The 16,024-nt window shown below is 32.7% G+C and overlaps 3 non-coding genes across 3 annotated transcripts; all 3 read right to left on the bottom strand.

Moving 5' to 3' along the window:
• Positions 1 to 7,345: 7,345 nt before the first annotated feature.
• On the bottom strand, positions 7,346 to 11,314 carry LOC122757104. Its single transcript, XR_006357031.1, has one exon. It is a non-coding gene; the product is annotated as a large subunit ribosomal RNA (ribosomal RNA).
• A 437-nt stretch (positions 11,315 to 11,751) lies between these two features.
• LOC122757107 lies at positions 11,752 to 11,930 on the bottom strand. Its single transcript, XR_006357033.1, has one exon. It is a non-coding gene; the product is annotated as a 5.8S ribosomal RNA (ribosomal RNA).
• A 477-nt stretch (positions 11,931 to 12,407) lies between these two features.
• Positions 12,408 to 14,402, bottom strand: LOC122757099. The gene has a single exon (XR_006357027.1). It is a non-coding gene; the product is annotated as a small subunit ribosomal RNA (ribosomal RNA).
• Positions 14,403 to 16,024: the final 1,622 nt, after the last annotated feature.

Genomic DNA, 16,024 nt, shown 5'->3' with positions numbered 1-16,024 from the left:
TTATATACGCCATTTTTCACATGGGGCACCAACAGACCTTTGCATTTTCATGTATTATTTTAATGATACAATCACTTAATTTCATTATTCTTTATTTATAATTATATTACATTAATATTCTATGCCTTTCAGAACATCTTAGTTACATATTTTATATTTATATGCTGGAACCGAGGTTCTCTCTATATATTATAAGTGGAACCTCAGTCACATATTTTATATTTATATAGGTGGAACCGAGGTTCTCTCTATATATTATACGTGGAACCACAGTCACATATTTTATATTTATATGCTGGAACCGAGGTTCTCTCTATATATTATTTATAAGTGGAACCTCAGTCACATATTTTATATTTATATAGGTGGAACCGAGGTTCTTTCTATATATTATAAGTGGAACCTCGGTCACATATTTTATATTTATATAGGTGGAACCGAGGTTCTCTCTATATATTATTATAAGTGGAACCTCAGTCACATATTTTATATTTAATTTATATAGGTGGAACCGAGGTTCTCTCTATATATTATTATAAGTGGAACCTCAGTCACATATTTTATATTTATATAGGTGGAACCGAAATTCTCTCTATATATATAATATACAATCATTTAATTTCATTATTCTTTATTATATCATATTAATAACCTATGCTGGCAAGGCAACACTCCACATTCATATGAATTTTTCATTTTTAATTTTCTCTCATATGAACTTGCCTTGCGCAACACCACTCCCCTATATAGGTTTCTGGACACAATCTCTTTATATACGCCATTTTTTCCAAAGGGAACCACTCACCCATATATTGTCATGTATTACATATAATACAATCACTTAACTTCATTATTCTTTATTATATTATATTAATAACCTATGCTGGCAAGGCAACACTCCACATTCATATGAATTTTTCATTTTTAATTTTCTCTCATATGAACTTGCCTTGCGCAACACCACTCCCCTATATAGGTTTTTGGACACAACTTGTTTATATACGCCATTTTTCACATGGGGCACCACAGACCTTTGCATTTTCATGTATTATTTTAATGATACAATCACTTAATTTCATTATTCTTTATTTATAATTATATTACATTAATATTCTATGCCTTTCAGAACATCTTAGTTACATATTTTATATTTATATGCTGGAACCGAGGTTCTCTCTATATATTATAAGTGGAACCTCAGTCACATATTTTATATTTATATAGGTGGAACCGAGGTTCTCTCTATATATTATACGTGGAACCACAGTCACATATTTTATATTTATATGCTGGAACCGAGGTTCTCTCTATATATTATTTATAAGTGGAACCTCAGTCACATATTTTATATTTATATAGGTGGAACCGAGGTTCTCTCTATATATTATAAGTGGAACCTCGGTCACATATTTTATATTTATATAGGTGGAACCGAGGTTCTCTCTATATATTATTATAAGTGGAACCTCAGTCACATATTTTATATTTAATTTATATAGGTGGAACCGAGGTTCTCTCTATATATTATTATAAGTGGAACCTCAGTCACATATTTTATATTTATATAGGTGGAACCGAAATTCTCTCTATATATATAATATACAATCATTTAATTTCATTATTCTTTATTATATCATATTAATAACCTATGCTGGCAAGGCAACACTCCACATTCATATGAATTTTTCATTTTTAATTTTCTCTCATATGAACTTGCCTTGCGCAACACCACTCCCCTATATAGGTTTCTGGACACAATCTCTTTATATACGCCATTTTTTCCAAAGGGAACCACTCACCCATATATTGTCATGTATTACATATAATACAATCACTTAACTTCATTATTCTTTATTATATTATATTAATAACCTATGCTGGCAAGGCAACACTCCACATTCATATGAATTTTTCATTTTTAATTTTCTCTCATATGAACTTGCCTTGCGCAACACCACTCCCCTATATAGGTTTTTGGACACAACTTGTTTATATACGCCATTTTTCACATGGGGCACCACAGACCTTTGCATTTTCATGTATTATTTTAATGATACAATCACTTAATTTCATTATTCTTTATTTATAATTATATTACATTAATATTCTATGCCTTTCAGAACATCTTAGTTACATATTTTATATTTATATGCTGGAACCGAGGTTCTCTCTATATATTATAAGTGGAACCTCAGTCACATATTTTATATTTATATAGGTGGAACCGAGGTTCTCTCTATATATTATACGTGGAACCACAGTCACATATTTTTATATTTATATGCTGGAACCGAGGTTCTCTCTATATATTATTTATAAGTGGAACCTCAGTCACATATTTTTATATTTATATAGGTGGAACCGAGGTTCTCTCTATATATTATAAGTGGAACCTCGGTCACATATTTTATATTTATATAGGTGGAACCGAGGTTCTCTCTATATATTATTATAAGTGGAACCTCAGTCACATATTTTATATTTAATTTATATAGGTGGAACCGAGGTTCTCTCTATATATTATTATAAGTGGAACCTCAGTCACATATTTTATATTTATATAGGTGGAACCGAAATTCTCTCTATATATATAATATACAATCATTTAATTTCATTATTCTTTATTATATCATATTAATAACCTATGCTGGCAAGGCAACACTCCACATTCATATGAATTTTTCATTTTTAATTTTCTCTCATATGAACTTGCCTTGCGCAACACCACTCCCCTATATAGGTTTCTGGACACAATCTCTTTATATACGCCATTTTTTTCAAAGGGAACCACTCACCCATATATTGTCATGTATTACATATAATACAATAAATACAATCACTTAACTTCATTATTCTTTATTATATTATATTAATAACCTATGCTGGCAAGGCAACACTCCACATTCATATGAATTTTTCATTTTTAATTTTCTCTCATATGAACTTGCCTTGCGCAACACCACTCCCCTATATAGGTTTTTGGACACAACTTGTTTATATACGCCATTTTTCACATGGGGCACCACAGACCTTTGCATTTTCATGTATTATTTTAATGATACAATCACTTAATTTCATTATTCTTTATTTATAATTATATTACATTAATATTCTATGCCTTTCAGAACATCTTAGTTACATATTTTATATTTATATGCTGGAACCGAGGTTCTCTCTATATATTATAAGTGGAACCTCAGTCACATATTTTATATTTATATAGGTGGAACCGAGGTTCTCTCTATATATTATACGTGGAACCACAGTCACATATTTTATATTTATATGCTGGAACCGAGGTTCTCTCTATATATTATTTATAAGTGGAACCTCAGTCACATATTTTATATTTATATAGGTGGAACCGAGGTTCTCTCTATATATTATAAGTGGAACCTCGGTCACATATTTTATATTTATATAGGTGGAACCGAGGTTCTCTCTATATATTATTATAAGTGGAACCTCAGTCACATATTTTATATTTAATTTATATAGGTGGAACCGAGGTTCTCTCTATATATTATTATAAGTGGAACCTCAGTCACATATTTTATATTTATATAGGTGGAACCGAAATTCTCTCTATATATATAATATACAATCATTTAATTTCATTATTCTTTATTATATCATATTAATAACCTATGCTGGCAAGGCAACACTCCACATTCATATGAATTTTTCATTTTTAATTTTCTCTCATATGAACTTGCCTTGCGCAACACCACTCCCCTATATAGGTTTCTGGACACAATCTCTTTATATACGCCATTTTTTCCAAAGGGAACCACTCACCCATATATTGTCATGTATTACATATAATACAATCACTTAACTTCATTATTCTTTATTATATTATATTAATAACCTATGCTGGCAAGGCAACACTCCACATTCATATGAATTTTTCATTTTTAATTTTCTCTCATATGAACTTGCCTTGCGCAACACCACTCCCCTATATAGGTTTTTGGACACAACTTGTTTATATACGCCATTTTTCACATGGGGCACCACAGACCTTTTGCATTTTCATGTATTATTTTAATGATACAATCACTTAATTTCATTATTCTTTATTTATAATTATATTACATTAATATTCTATGCCTTTCAGAACATCTTAGTTACATATTTTATATTTATATGCTGGAACCGAGGTTCTCTCTATATATTATAAGTGGAACCTCAGTCACATATTTTATATTTATATAGGTGGAACCGAGGTTCTCTCTATATATTATACGTGGAACCACAGTCACATATTTTATATTTATATGCTGGAACCGAGGTTCTCTCTATATATTATTTATAAGTGGAACCTCAGTCACATATTTTATATTTATATAGGTGGAACCGAGGTTCTCTCTATATATTATAAGTGGAACCTCGGTCACATATTTTATATTTATATAGGTGGAACCGAGGTTCTCTCTATATATTATTATAAGTGGAACCTCAGTCACATATTTTATATTTAATTTATATAGGTGGAACCGAGGTTCTCTCTATATATTATTATAAGTGGAACCTCAGTCACATATTTTATATTTATATAGGTGGAACCGAAATTCTCTCTATATATATAATATACAATCATTTAATTTCATTATTCTTTATTATATCATATTAATAACCTATGCTGGCAAGGCAACACTCCACATTCATATGAATTTTTCATTTTTAATTTTCTCTCATATGAACTTGCCTTGCGCAACACCACTCCCCTATATAGGTTTCTGGACACAATCTCTTTATATACGCCATTTTTTCCAAAGGGAACCACTCACCCATATATTGTCATGTATTACATATAATACAATCACTTAACTTCATTATTCTTTATTATATTATATTAATAACCTATGCTGGCAAGGCAACACTCCACATTCATATGAATTTTTCATTTTTAATTTTCTCTCATATGAACTTGCCTTGCGCAACACCACTCCCCTATATAGGTTTTTGGACACAACTTGTTTATATACGCCATTTTTCACAAGGGGAACCACAGACCTTTGCATTTTCATGTATTATTTCAATAATGCAATCCATTTAACTTCATTATTCTTTATTATATTATTATAATAATCTATGCTGGCAAGCCAACACTCCACATTCATATGAATTTTTCATTTTTAAATTTCTCTCATATATGAACTTGCCTTGCGCAACACCACTTACCCTATATAGGTTTTTTGACACAACGACTTTATAAACGCCATTTTTCGCACTGGGCACCACCAATTTCTTTATTCTTTTTTTATGTAGACTGGCTGACTATATTTATGTATTTATTTACTGCTATATTATATATTATTGTATGATATAGTAAATTTGTTGACGACGCCTACTACTGTGTGTAGATCTCAAATGTGAGTGTTAACATTGGATGTGAAGTGAAATACAAAAGTAGTTTGATTAATTTTGTGTAAAAATTTGTTGACGTCGCCTACACTGTGTGTAGATGTCAAATGTGAGTGTTAACATTGGATGTGAAGTGAAATACAAAAGTAGTTTGATTAATTTTGTGTAAATTTGTCGACGACGCCTACACTATATGTTGTGTAGATCTCAAATGTGAGTGTACATATATTATAATAAGTAAGTTTTCTTCATCAATATCGAGTTCTCATACTTAATGTTTTCTGACTTGTAGATTTCTTCTATCAATTCCAAGTGTTCTCTCTCTTTACATATTATATGTAAAATGGAACCTTGATTCCACATTGTATTTCTCATATCTTATATGATATGACTTCTCTCTTATAATAAGTTCTCTTCATCAATATCGAGTTCTCATACTTAATGTTTTCTGACTTGTAAATTTCTTCCATCAATTCCAATCTCTCTCTTTATATATTACATTTAAAATGGAACCTTGATTCCATATTGTATTATTTTTCATATCTTATATGATATGACTTCTCTCCATCAATGTCAAGTACTTATATTATAATAAGTTCTCTTCATCAATATCGAGTTCTCATACTTAATGTTTTCTGACTTGTAAATTTCTTCCATCAATTCCAATCTCTCTCTTTATATATTACATTTAAAATGGAACCTTGATTCCATATTGTATTTTTTTCATATCTTATATGATATGACTTCTCTCCTTCAATGTCAAGTACTTATATTATAATAAGTTCTCTTCATCAATATCGAGTTCTCATACTTAATGTTTTCTGACTTGTAAATTTCTTCCATCAATTCCAAATGTTCTCTCTCTTTACATATTATATGTAAAATGGAACCTTGATTCCATATTGTATTATTTTTCATATCTTATATGATATGACTTCTCTCCATCAATGTCAAGTACTTATATTATAATAAGTTCTCTTCATCAATATCGAGTTCTCATACTTAATGTTTTCTGACTTGTAAATTTCTTCCATCAATTCCAATCTCTCTCTTTATATATTACATTTAAAATGGAACCTTGATTCCATATTGTATTATTTTTCATATCTTATATGATATGACTTCTCTCCTTCAATGTCAAGTACTTATATTATAATAAGTTCTCTTCATCAATATCGAGTTCTCATACTAAATGTTTTCTGACTTGTAAATTTCTTCCATCAATTCCAAATGTTCTCTCTCTTTACATATTATATGTAAAATGGAACCTTGATTCCAATATTGTATTATTTTTCATATCTTATATGATATGACTTCTCTCCATCAATGTCAAGTACTTATATTATAATAAGTTCTCTTCATCAATATCGAGTTCTCATACTTAATGTTTTCTGACTTGTAAATTTCTTCCATCAATTCCAAATGTTCTCTCTCTTTACATATTATATGTAAAATGGAACCTTGATTCCATATTGTATTATTTTTCATATCTTATATGATATGAGTTCTCTCCATCAATGTCAAGCACTTATATTATAATAAGTTCTCTTCATCAATATCGAGTTCTCATATTTAATGTTTTCTGACTTGTAAATTTCTTCCATCAATTCCAAATGTTCTCTCTCTTTACATATTATATGTAAAATGGAATCTTGATTCCATATTGTATTATTTTTCATATCTTATATGATATGAGTTCTCTCCATCAATGTCAAGTACTTATATTATAATAAGTTCTCTTCATCGATTTTGAGTTCTCATATATATATATATATATATATATATATAAATCAATTTCACGGTCTTATATATATATATAAATGAAGCCTTCCATTTCATTTATATTTTTTTATATCTTTATATCTTTGTATCTTTGTATATCATCTTTGTATCTTTCGTTCGTAAGCTCTGTTTTATTTGTTCTGCTTTATTCCGTATACACAATTATATGCATACATAATATTATGGATATTTTTCGAATCATATCAAGCAAAGGATAAGCTTCAGTGGATCGCAGTATGGCAGCTGCTCAACCACTTACAACACCTTGCCTGTTACAAAAGTCGTTTACAATTGATTCCAGGCTTTGTCATTGTATTAAATAATGTTTTAAAATATAACTAGCGCGGCATCAGGTGATCGAAGATCCTCCCAATTTACTATGTTATATATAACATTGGCATCACATCCATTGTCGTCTATAAAATGAATTATAAACTTTTAATGGTTTAGAAGCCATACAATGCAAATTGCCCCTTATTTATCATTGCAGTCCAGCACGGATACGACCTTAGAGGCGTTCAGGCATAATCCAACGGACGTAGCGTCATACCACTGTTCGCTCGAACAAGTATTGTGCCATTGGTCCGTACCTGCGGTTCCTCTCGTACTACGCAGGAATGCTGTCGCAACAACGTTTTGTCATTAGTAGGGTAAAACTAACCTGTCTCACGACGGTCTAAACCCAGCTCACGTTCCCTTGCATGGGTGAACAATCCAACGCTTGGTGAATTTTGCTTCACAATGATAGGAAGAGCCGACATCGAAGGATCAAAAAGCGACGTCGCTATGAACGCTTGGCCGCCACAAGCCAGTTATCCCTATGGTAACTTTTCTGACACCTCTTGTTAAAAACTCTTTAAACCAAAAGGATCGATAGGCCGAGCTTTTGCTGTCCCTGTGTGTACTGAACACCGAGATCAAGTCAGCATTTGCCCTTTTGCTCTATGTGTGGTTTCTGTCCGCACTGAGCTGGCCTTGGGACACCTCCGTTATTATTTGAGAGATGTACCGCCCCAGTCAAACTCCCTACCTGGCAATGTCCTTGAATTGGATCATACCTGAGTAATTGGAGTTATACCAAATTATTAAATCAAAAACACATTGCTGCATTTTCTCATTAAAGAATTTGTTTGCGATTATATAACAAACTCGTGATACTTTGATCAAGAAGCTTGCATCAAAACCCAATACCATAAGACATAATTAATATATCCGTATAATGGCTAGGAAATGATACACGTTCCACTTAATCAAGTAAGTAAGGAAACAATAAGAGTAGTGGTATTTCATTGGCGATATCAAACCGAAGCCTAATATCTCCCACTTATTCTACACCTCTTATGTCTCCTTACACTGCCAGATTAGAGTCAAGCTCAAAAGGGTCTTCTTTCCCCGCTAATTATTCCAAGCCCGTTCCCTTGGCTGTGGTTTCGCTAGATAGTAGATAGGGACAGTAGGAATCTCGTTAATCCATTCATGCGCGTCACTAATTAGATGACGAGGCATTTGGCTACCTTAAGAGAGTCATAGTTACTCCCGCCGTTGACCCGCGCTTACTTGAATTTCTTCACTTTGACATTCAGAGCACTGGGCAGAAATCACATTGTGTCAACACCCGCTAGGGCCATCACAATGCTTTGTTTTAATTAGACAGTCGGATTCCCCAAGTCCGTGCCAGTTCTGAATTGATTGTTAATTGATAATCGTTATAATTTAAAAGAACTAATCGGTTGCCCGGCTAGTATTCTTAAAAATTTTAGCAAGAAAGTTCCACAATTGGCTACGTAACTAAACTATCCGGGGAACAAGAAACTACCATAAAATGATAGATCTCTATTTACCCAGAACGAGCACATAAACCATGTTATTGTTTCCCAATCAAGCCCGACTATCTCAATCTTCAGAGCCAATCCTTATCCCGAAGTTACGGATCTAATTTGCCGACTTCCCTTACCTACATTATTCTATCGACTAGAGACTCTTCACCTTGGAGACCAGCTGCGGATATTGGTACGGCCTGTTGAGAAGTTTGCGTATCCCCACCATAAATTTTCAAGGTCCGAGGAGAAAATATCGACACAACAGTATATGTCATGCTCTTCTAGCCCATCTACCATATCTCTCTGCGAAAGACTTCCATGGTAGTACGGCTATAAAACAGAAAAGAAAACTCTTCCGATATCTCTCGACGGCTTCTTTATGGTCGTTCCTGTTGCCAGGATGAGCACGAGGCCCATATTTAATAACAAACGGATACTCAACAGGTTACGGAATTGGAACCGTATTCCCTTTCGTTCAAAATTATTCAAGTGTATAAAAATCGATAATTAGGCACATTTTTGTTTATTTATTTTGATTTTTCTTTACTTGAAAATTTTCGGCTTTCGCCTTGAACTTAGGACCGACTAACTCGTGATCAACCACTGTTCACACGAAACCCTTCTCCACTTCAGTCCTCCAAGGTCTCATTCGATTATTTGCTACTACCACCAAGATCTGTACCAATAGCGGCTCCATGCAGGCTTACGCCAAACACTTCTATGCACACTATTGTACCTTCCTACTCACTAAAGTTTCAAAATTTATATTACAAGTAATATAAATCATCTACTTTAGCGGTAATGTATAGGTATACAACTTAAGCGCCATCCATTTTAAGGGCTAGTTGCTTCGGCAGGTGAGTTGTTACACACTCCTTAGCGGATTTCGACTTCCATGATCACCGTCCTGCTGTTTTAAGCAACCAACGCCTTTCATGGTTTCTGTATGAGTTGTTAATTTGGGCACCGTAACATTACGTTTGGTTCATCCCACAGCGCCAGTTCTGCTTACCAAAAGTGGCCCACTGGGCACATTATATCATAACCTTAAACTTCATATCAAGAAAGTTAAGGTTCTTACCCATTTAAAGTTTGAGAATAGGTTAAGATCGTTTCGACCCTAAGGCCTCTAATCATTCGCTTTACCAGATAAGATTATTTTATATAATATTTAAATGCACCAGCTATCCTGAGGGAAACTTCGGAAGGAACCAGCTACTAGATGGTTCGATTGGTCTTTCGCCCCTATACTCAATTCTGACAATCGATTTGCACGTCAGAACTGTTTCGGTCTTCCATCAGGGTTTCCCCTGACTTCAACCTGATCAAGTATAGTTCACCATCTTTCGGGTCACAGCATATATGCTCAAGGTACGTTCTAGTTAGAGGTATAAATAATATAAATACCATTATACATAACTATATAGAACGCCCCGGGATTGTGTTAATCAACTATAAATAGTTAAAAAACTAATCCCATTAATAGTCAAGTTAATTACGCTATTAGGTTTATATCCCAATAACTTGCACATATGTTAGACTCCTTGGTCCGTGTTTCAAGACGGGTCCCGAAGGTATCCTGAATCTTACGCATTGTTAATCATACAAGTGCATATAATAAACACAAAAATCAATGATAATCATGCCATTATATAATTCCGAAAAATTAACGCACTGTATTTATATAAATCTATCAGCACTTTATCAAATTTACAGCTTTTATTTCATGTTAAAACGCAAGCATTTTAATTGAAATAAACTATATGCCATAATTTTATGATAAATTAATATGCTAATAGATTACAATGTCCTTATATGGAAAAAATGCACACTATTATTATAATATTGTTTAAATATTACAATTCTAATGATGAATTTTCCATAACGGATATTCAGGTTCATCGGGCTTAACCTCTAAGCAGTTTCACGTACTATTTAACTCTCTATTCAGAGTTCTTTTCAACTTTCCCTCACGGTACTTGTTTACTATCGGTCTCATGGTTATATTTAGTTTTAGATGGAGTTTACCACCCACTTAGTGCTGCACTATCAAGCAACACGACTCTTTGGAAACACCATCTAGTAATCATTAACGTTATACGGGCCTGGCACCCTCTATGGGTAAATGGCCTCATTTAAGAAGGACTTAAATCGTTAATTTCTCATACTAGAATATTGATGTTCCATACACTGCATCTCACATTTGCCATATAGACAAAGTGACTTAGTGCTGAACTGATTTCTTTTCGCTCGCCGCTACTAAGAAAATCCTTGTTAGTTTCTTTTCCTCCCCTAATTAATATGCTTAAATTCAGGGGGTAGTCCCATATGAGTTGAGGTTGTATAAAACAATGTTAATTTTGAACTTGTATATAAATATATATATATATATATATTTGTGTCAAATTTTATGGATTGTACTATTTTTGTTTGTTTAATATTAAAAATTTTTCTTTTGAAGATTTCTATAATATGTTCAACAATTCTTTTTATCGCATCAATAATAAGAGGCAATTCTAGATGAAAAAAAAAAAAAATTTTTTTCTTTTATGCTAGACCTTCCTCAGTATTTTTTGATTTGAAAAAAAAAAATATATATATATCTTCAATTTTCTCATACAAAATATACTATGAGATAATAGTACCTTTTTCCATATATTATTTTAATATTATGAATATTATTATTTATATAAAAATATAAATATATATATATCCAATAATATACCATATGCTTAAAAATTTGTGAAAATTTTTAAACAACTTAATTAGCATAGTCTTACAACCCTCAACCATATGTAGTCCAAGCAGCACTCTAAAATTAATTAAAGTACATAACAGCATGGACTGCGATATGCGTTCAAAATGTCGATGTTCATGTGTCCTGCAGTTCACACGATGACGCACAGTTTGCTGCGTTCTTCATCGACCCATGAGCCGAGTGATCCACCGCTTAGAGTGATATATTTGTTTTTGGTTTATTTCATTACGTCACATATATGTTTATTGAAAGAAATTAAAAATACACCATTTTACTGGCATATATCAATTCCTTCAATAAAAAAAATTTTATACCTAAACAATGTTGCGAAATGTCTTAGTTTTACATAATCTTTAAAAATATGGCACTTGACAAAAAATGATATAATATTTACATAATTTTATATTTCTAAAGATATATGCAAAGCCTTAACCTGAAATCAGGTACAACATTATATATTTAGGTTGTTGCGTTTATATAACGTATGCCACATCTCAACAAAATGAAGTGATGAACAATACGTCTGTGCAACGCATGTATATTATGGTACATATACACGCTTTTATTTTATTTGATTTTTGTTTATTGACAATTTAAAAAAATTTCAATATTATTATTATTATAAATAATATAGAATTTTTTTATTTTTTTTATTAACGGATAAGAACATTATACAATAATGATCCTTCCGCAGGTTCACCTACGGAAACCTTGTTACGACTTTTACTTCCTCTAAATAATCAAGTTCGGTCAACTTTTGCGAAACAACCGCAACACACGAAGCGTCACAGTGATCACGTCCGGAGACCTCACTAAATAATTCAATCGGTAGTAGCGACGGGCGGTGTGTACAAAGGGCAGGGACGTAATCAATGCGAGTTAATGACTCACACTTACTGGGAATTCCAAGTTCATGTGAACAGTTTCAGTTCACAATCCCAAGCATGAAAGTGGTTCAGCGGTTTACCCGGACCTCTCGGTCTAGGAAATACACGTTGATACTTTCATTGTAGCGCGCGTGCAGCCCAGGACATCTAAGGGCATCACAGACCTGTTATTGCTCAATCTCATTATTGCTAGACGCAATTTGTCCATTTAAGAAGCTAGTGTCCTTATAATGGGACAAACCAACAGGTACGGCTCCACTTATATAAACACATTCAAACACAATAAACATTTTACTGCCATCATGAATGAAGGCTATATAAGCTTCAACACCATAATCCTGAAGATATCTATTTAATATATTTGAGTCTCGTTCGTTATCGGAATTAACCAGACAAATCACTCCACGAACTAAGAACGGCCATGCACCACCACCCATAGATTCGAGAAAGAGCTATCAATCTGTCTTACACACTTATGTTCGGACCTGGTAAGTTTTCCCGTGTTGAGTCAAATTAAGCCGCAGGCTCCACTCCTGGTGGTGCCCTTCCGTCAATTCCTTTAAGTTTCAGCTTTGCAACCATACTTCCCCCGGAGCCCAAAAGCTTTGGTTTCCCGGGAAGCGACTGAGAGAGCCATAAAAGTAGCTACACCCAATTGCTAGCTGGCATCGTTTATGGTTAGAACTAGGGCGGTATCTGATCGCCTTCGAACCTCTAACTTTCGTTCTTGATTAATGAAAACATCTTTGGCAAATGCTTTCGCTTAAGTTAGTCTTACGACGGTCCAAGAATTTCACCTCTCGCGTCGTAATACTAATGCCCCCAAACTGCTTCTATTAATCATTACCTCTTGATCTGAAAACCAATGAAAGCAGAACAGAGGTCTTATTTCATTATCCCATGCACAGAATATTCAGGCATTTGAAGCCTGCTTTAAGCACTCTAATTTGTTCAAAGTAATTGTACCGGCCCACAATAACACTCGATGAAGAGCACTAATGCAGGTTTTTAAATAGGAGGAATATTTAAAAAATTACAAGTACTTAATTAAATATAAGAACTCCACCGGTAATACGCTTACATACATAAAGGTATAGTACTAACCACAATTGTAAGTTGTACTACCCGTATGAAGCACAAGTTCAACTACGAACGTTTTAACCGCAACAACTTTAATATACGCTTTTGGAGCTGGAATTACCGCGGCTGCTGGCACCAGACTTGCCCTCCAATAGGTCCTTGTTAAAGGATTTAAAGTGTACTCATTCCAATTACAGGGCCTCGGATATGAGTCCTGTATTGTTATTTTTCGTCACTACCTCCCCGAGCTGGGAGTGGGTAATTTACGCGCCTGCTGCCTTCCTTAGATGTGGTAGCCGTTTCTCAGGCTCCCTCTCCGGAATCGAACCCTGATTCCCCGTTACCCGTTGCAACCATGGTAGTCCTAGATACTACCATCAAAAGTTGATAGGGCAGACATTTGAAAGATCTGTCGTCGGTACAAGACCATACGATCTGCATGTTATCTAGAGTTCAACCAATAAAACGATCTTGCGATCGCTTGGTTTTAGCCTAATAAAAGCACACGTTCCAAAAGGTCCGTGTTTTAATTGCATGTATTAGCTCTAGAATTACCACAGTTATCCAAGTAACTGTTAACGATCTAAGGAACCATAACTGATATAATGAGCCTTTTGCGGTTTCACTGTTAATTCGTGTGTACTTAGACATGCATGGCTTAATCTTTGAGACAAGCATATAACTACTGGCAGGATCAACCAGAATAATGTTATTTATTTTTTTTTTTGTATTCATATATTTAATATATAATACAAGTAAATATATATATGACAAATTCTTTAATTATATGACAGTTTAATATATTTTGAATAAAATATATATATAACAGATATAATATTGAACGAATATGGCTATCATTATATAGCATTCATGTTCGTTATTATAAAAATTGACATTTCATTATATATAATTTCGTTCAAATATATTTTTTTATTTTCACTTACTTAATATATATATCACACATTGCATAAATCCATATAAGGATTTAGCATTTTTATTTTGATGACAATTTATAATTTAGTTACTTTTTTGTAATAAATATGTGATGATTATATATTAAGCAAAGCACACCACATATATAATAATGAGAAATACATTATATATACATGGATGTGCTTTGATAAATAATATAAATATGACAACATTTTTAAAATATATGACAATAAAATCAAGTAATAAACATCCGAAAAATGCTCGTTACATGATTTCTAAAATTTTTTTCCGAAGTAGAACCCCAACAAACATTTAAGTATTGGCAGCCCTTACAACGGACACATGTAAAAGAATTAACGATAAATGGAAACCAATTAATGTATACATTTGATTACTAAATGAATCGAATGTACCTCGGCAAAATTTCACATTTATCTATTTGAATATCGCAAGCCAAGTACACAAAGGTAACAAATAACGATATAATAAACCCATTAAATGAGTATATGACAATTAAATTTCTTATTATATGTTTCCAACATATAATGTGATGAGCAACCACTGCTCATCATGTATAGGTTTTTGGACACAATCTCTTTATATACGCCATTTTTTCCAAAGGGAACCACTCACCCATATATTGTCATGTATTACACATAATACAATCACTTAACTTCATTATTCTTTATTATATTATATTAATAACCTATGCTGGCAAGGCAACACTCCACATTCATATGAATTTTTCATTTTTAATTTTCTCTCATATGAACTTGCCTTGCGCAACACCACTCCATATATAGGTTTCTGGACACAATCTCTTTATATACACCATTTTTTCCAAAGGGAACCACTCACCCATATATTGTCATGTATTACATATAATACAATCACTTAACTTCATTATTCTTTATTATATTATATTAATAACCTATGCTGGCAAGGCAACACTCCACATTCACATGAATTTTTCATTTTTAATTTTCTCTCATATGAACTTGCCTTGCGCAACACCACTCCCCTATATAGGTTTCTGGACACAATCTCTTTATATACGCCATTTTTTCCAAAGGGAACCACTCACCCATATATTGTCATGTATTACATATAATACAATCACTTAACTTCATTATTCTTTATTATATTATATTAATAACCTATGCTGGCAAGGCAACACTCCACATTCATATGAATTTTTCATTTTTAATTTTCTCTCATATGAACTTGCCTTGCGCAACACCACTCCCCTATATAGGTTTTTGGACACAACTTGTTTATATACGCCATTTTTCACATGGGGCACCACAGACCTTTGCATTTTCATGTATTATTTTAATGATACAATCACTTAATTTCATTATTCTTTATTTATAATTATATTACATTAATATTCT

This window comes from Drosophila mojavensis, unplaced genomic scaffold (assembly GCF_018153725.1).
Source record: "Drosophila mojavensis isolate 15081-1352.22 unplaced genomic scaffold, ASM1815372v1 contig_292, whole genome shotgun sequence".
Lineage (NCBI taxonomy): Eukaryota > Metazoa > Arthropoda > Insecta > Diptera > Drosophilidae > Drosophila > Drosophila mojavensis.
The sequence above is the reverse complement of the archived record's forward strand: the minus strand, read 5'-3'. Positions and strand labels throughout refer to the sequence as shown.